Here is a 6,000-nt window from a genome sequence, read left to right as displayed (position 1 = left end):
GATCAAGCTTTTAATATAATTTCCGACAGACTTTCTACGCCTTATGTAAAAATGAAAATATTTAATACAGGGTGTCAAAACAGATTTTAGAATTTAACCCATTTTTGAGGTTGCCACATTTTATTTATCATTTCTTTTTAGCCAGTTTGTGTAATTTCCAATATAATTTACATTTTTTTAAATTAGCTCAGCATGTGGGTAACTTCACTTGTCAATGAGCTAGGTATTTATTATAAATTTTTACATTTGTATACGTTCATGCTTTGACAACCTGTATACAAAAATATGTGCTAAAAAATTTGTACAGAAAAGTTGTACAGGAAGGATGATTATGGTGAAAGAATTCGGGAATTCCACGGCCTTAAGATACTCTTTGGTCCATCAAATCCATGATTGCATAAGGTTCGAACGGTGATTGCCGTTTATACGATCAAAAAATTTATGAAATGACCATTTTTTACATATGCATATGTTTCTCGAATTTAACGAGTCTCTCAGAATACAAAACAATGAGAGTAAAGTATGACCTAACTTATTATGCAATGATTTTCTCTTTCTTATTTTTAAACCCCTTTTTTTATTACTATTTGTTACTTTCTTTTGTAACAATCAATCAACCTTTTACCTATATATAAATTAACTAGCTTTCTCACTATTCCCCAGGCTTATGACTAAAATCATGTAGCAAAGTAAATAACAAGAAATGCTGATGGACGATCTAATAGTTTTGGACCGTTTCCTTAGTTTCTTCATAAATAAATGTTGAAAATTGATCAGCTATGATTAATGGTTGAAATTAAATCTGAACTATTATGTTATAAACAATACTGTTTGTACAAGAAGTCAGAAAGAGCAAAAATGATGACATAATTTTACCAAAATCTCAAACCTCATAACAAAAAATAGAGAGCAAATGTGGAGTAACACATATATATTTTTCTAAGCGTGAATTTTGTCAGTTACTGTATATCGGTTATCCGTCGTTGAAATAATTTCACCGACATTTCCAAGTTTGTAAAATCGGCGCTCGCGGATGCATCACGCGTCGCAGCATCATCCTCGTCACTTTAATTGCTTTACGACACAAGCGAAGACGCATGTCAGCCAGCATCCGTGGATTTATGGTCGAACCGCGCGCAGACACGCGACAATTTATGCGAGACAGAGATGAAACTGAATACGGGAACGAATCTTCAGAACTGTAGATTGGAAAGAATAAATGTCATATAAACATTAATTCTCAATATTATTAAAAATTAGGTAACTTAACATACATTTTTGTGGGGCATCGAGGAATTCTGGTTAGAAAATGATCAAACGTGGACCTATGTCTGCAAACGTTACTTGAGCGATTGTATAGATGTTAAAGAGCAATGAAATAATTCATTTACACTGTACTTGGATTTGAGTGCTGCTCTACGGTCCAATTACATCACAAGCAACTGGTATAATCAACAGTTTTCTTCTGTCTGTTTCATCTAATCTCATAAAGGGTATCAATACGATCGAAGCTAATTAAACATTTTTTCCAGAGATTCAAATGAGTTTCAAAGACTGGTCAGTTTTCTTCTATTTGTTCCATCTAAACTGAAAAGGGAATCAGTAGAATTGAATCTAATCAAACACTTTACCAGGGGCTCCATTGTTGAGCAGCAGGCACAGTTGCAGAGTCTGATGGGTATCAAGGCAGAACGGTTCACGTAACCTACGAAGAACTATCTCGGAGCATAGACTTTAAGATCGAGGAGGATGAAATGTCACGAATGTCTTGAACACAATGTGCTGCGAAGGAGAGGGAAGGACAACGGGGCAGAAGACGGCCGTCGAGGAGAGAAGAAGAGAAGAAGAGAAGAAGAGAAGAATGCTGGCATCCATTGAGGAGAGCATCGCGCTCGATCCAGAAGCGAGGTGTTAATGTCACGCACTTCGAAATCAGATGGAATCTAATTCAACGAACCTTGATCTTTACTGCCTCCTTTTCTTCTCTGACCTCGCGTGAAAGAACGTTTTCTTCGTTGGATAACAGTCAACTGTGTTAACCCTTTAGTTTCCACCAGAAAAGAGGTCGTGGAACCCAATGAGGTTAAGTTAAGGGAAAGAGAAACTTTCAACCCTACAATCAGATTATGGCGCAATTTGTAATTCCTCTTTACTTAAAATATTTCCTTCTTTTACAGATTGTAAATTTATCTTCTCCACATTTTATCAATTTACTGAATACTAACAAGATTTTACTCAATATTGAATATTAAAAAAAGTACTTACAACTGATTCCAATAGATCATAGATAAAAATTCAAATATTATAGCAACCGCATCCAGAATTGGTTGTGAATTATTTGTAACTCAACGATACTAATTATAGTTTAATTACCGTGTGTATAGGATATTTAAAAAATGAAGAATCTTCCTTGCGTTCAGTATCTCACGATTCTAGAACATTTCATACAATGGAAGTGAAATAATTAGTATTAAGCTTACCTCAGATCTCTTTAGTGATCGCGAAAGGACGACAACGTGCTATGATTTTTCATCGCTTGGAATTGATCCTCCGTGGTCGGGAAGAACGAACGTCGCGCTATTTTGAACGTGATTACCATACAATTCCAACTCAGTAAAGTGGTAGCTAAGACGATTGGAGACGTTAACCGAATGGGACAATTAGACGTTCTTTTATTGTTATGAAGTGGCGCGAGGAATGTGGTTTCATCTTCGCTCGGAGCTATAATAGGTTGTACACAGTGGCATCAATGAAAAGAAACAAACTGACATTTATCCATTCTACTGATTCAATCTGATCAACAAATTTTTAACTTTCAGATATAATATTTTGAAATCTTTTTAGTATAAAGTCATTCTAGATATTACAGATAACAAAAGCACTCTAATTTCTAAAGTAGAGTAGGTACCCTATATGTACGCAGTCTGATTCAAACAGTCTAAAGATTCAAACAGAAATCTTCTTTGAAGAAATAGAATTTTCTACAGGGAACCTGACTTCACCACTTAAATATATCCACAGATATTCCGTAACTTCCTTTAAAGAAGTTCTAAAATTAGTACAGTCAAGTGATCTCTCCTTGTTGCACAAGTATAAATGCTCCCCTTCTTCTGTAACAGGTGTTAGAAGATCTCATAACGTGGCGAATATTTCACAATGACTTTCTCCTTTTTATGATTATTGAAAGTGGGCCAAGGGTTCTTCCCTCAACCCCTGGCAATTTAAACATCTAGTTACATTAGGCACGTCTGTCATTATTTATAATTACATGAAAGAAGCATGTGTGATTAGTAATCACTGATTACAAAACATCCTAATATAGCGAGTAAAAAGTTCCTTTTAAACCATCCTGACAGTATTGGTTTGATGCTTCAGTGATTTCGTTATTCCAACGCAACTTTTGAAAAGAGAAATACAGAAAAGAAATTGTTCTCGATCTTCCAATTGTGCAATCCTAATTACTATAACCCTTGAAACGTAATGACGCGGAACGCACACTATTTAAAAGTTGTGTAATTATAAATGAAGATGGTACAGACGATAATTAATTGACTGACTTTCTACGGTTTTGTACCGTGCTCCTGAGCCTTAATGATGTTATGACGCTTAATTGATTCCACAGAAAATACGTCTGCCCTTTGATCCACTGCAAAACATAAATCATTTCATGGTTATGTTTGACGCCATCTGGTTTTTATCCTATAGTGCAACACTGTACGATAATGAATCGGCGCGAAATTTAATTCGATATCGGTTTGCAACATTACGCCTCGTTATTCTAATGATATTGCTATATTCCCCAATTTGTAGAATTCTTTAACATTAACCTTACCAGGCCTGGTCAAATGACCGGTTTAAAAATTTCTTTTGGTCTTATTATCTGATTAATCAAATTCTCAATTTTTCTTAATATAAAAATTTACATGAAGTTAGATGAATTTTGTCTATTGAACTTATTCAGGATTGCATTTATACTTTTGCAGGTCCTAGGTGCAACATCAGTATGAGCTCAAGTTATGTTTTAAAGTTAAGCTTTAAGATGTGACCCTTAGAGACTGGGATCATCCAGACTGTACCTAATACGGTTTTTGTACATGTACAAAGTCAAGTTGCTTCACTTCTATTGTCATACAAAGAGTAGTAACACAGTAATAGAAGATATAGCCTTTTTGAGACACCATAGTTTTGCAATAGATCGAGTTATCACTGATGGGACCGAATGGTATATTAATAGCAGATATCTCATCGAAATTCGCCGGATGTCTTGTCGGCGTTCTTTGTTCCGGCCCTTTTTCATTCGTTTACAAAGCGATGGGAACAATTTGATATTTTTCATTCGGCTTTCATACGCGGCATATCCGTCACGGTATACCGGTTATAATCTCATTGTTGGCCTGTAAATTATGCCATTTCGTTTTTCAGCCTTTCTGCTCTCGCTCTAAGACCAAGATTCAATGATAGATCCTGTTAACGATACGTCCATTGGCACAGCACAGGTCGTGATTACGAAAACTTTGTACGCTGGGAAGAGAAGAAACCAGGATCGATAGTCTCTCGATTAATCGTTTCTACAGTGCTTCAGTAGTTGGTACAAATATTGGCAAATCCTCCAGAGAGCTGATGACCAGTAGTATTGTTGACTTTGCAGCACTGATTAATGGCAATATTAATCTAGCTATATTATATCATACGCACATATTGCAGAATTCTTTTCACAACACTCGAAAGGAGATTTAATAATATATTTAATAGTAAAGAAGCGGTATACATTATCTTTAGTTTCTTCTAAGTGTTATCACATTTCTTCATATACAGTAACATGGTCTTTTTGATAATTAATCGTAATATCTATAGAGCTTTAAAACGCTGTAAATAATCTTCTATAAAATGTTGACAATAATGTTATATAATTTATTATATTTTCTATATGACTTAAAAACAGACTTTTCCTTAGCCATATGTTCATATTGCTTCACTTCCATTACCATACAATTCTGGCGTATTTATGTGCGTCGTGATTCTTAATTAACATTGTTATATGACACGTGGGAGATCGTGCAGGCTTCCAACGTGTCCATAACCTGTCCGAGATCCTGATTTCGCCGTCGACGTACGGAACACCACCAGTCCGATCGATTCTATTGATTTGCAACCTGATCGAGTGCGATGGAGCAATTACATCGAACAAGATGTACGCCTTCAGTCCCGTTACTTTTAACACTGTTCTGCATCGTCCAAAGAAACATGCCCCTTGTGGTAGCATAAAAATCACACCTACGCGCGGCGAGGGGAAGTTATGGTTGATTTACTGACGTGGTTCAAAGAGGCTCGAGAACCGACGTACCAACGAACAGCAATTTGTAATTTGTAGTGGCGTTGATGACTCTCATTTGTGACGTGATTATGACCTGGTTGCTATTTCTTTCAGATTACATGGCCTTTTAGGTGATGCAACATGTTGTATACCAAAACCACTTGTTAAAACTATTCCCACTTTCTAGATCATTTTGTTTCCAGGTGTGCTTATGACTTGAACACAAAACTGAGACAATTATACAATTACTTAGAGGCATTTGGAATATTTGTATATACAAAAAATATTGACATACCATTTATTACAGGATTCTTATGTTGATTAATTGAATCCAAATACATTAGATTTTGTACTATTTTATAGTGCTATTTGCTTCAGTATATATGGCTTTTTAGATGAAACAACGTGCTATATGAGTGGTACTTGCACATCTTTGACACTGTTTTCACATTTTAAGTCATTTTGTTGCCAGGAGTGATGGTGCTTTATCAGTAACTTGAGTACAAGTCTTAAATTAATTACATGGCTATTTAAGAATATTTTGAATATTTATATCTGCATATGGATCTTTTTGCATTTTCTGAATGAATATGGAATTTGGAATATGTGGACTGTATACCTGATGCATGCAGGAAGCTCAAAACAGTTCCAGATTAGAAGAATTTAATTCTTTATAAATTTGTATA

Source organism: Bombus pyrosoma, linkage group LG16, assembly GCF_014825855.1.
Source record: "Bombus pyrosoma isolate SC7728 linkage group LG16, ASM1482585v1, whole genome shotgun sequence".
Lineage (NCBI taxonomy): Eukaryota > Metazoa > Arthropoda > Insecta > Hymenoptera > Apidae > Bombus > Bombus pyrosoma.
Note: the sequence above shows the minus strand (reverse complement) of the source record.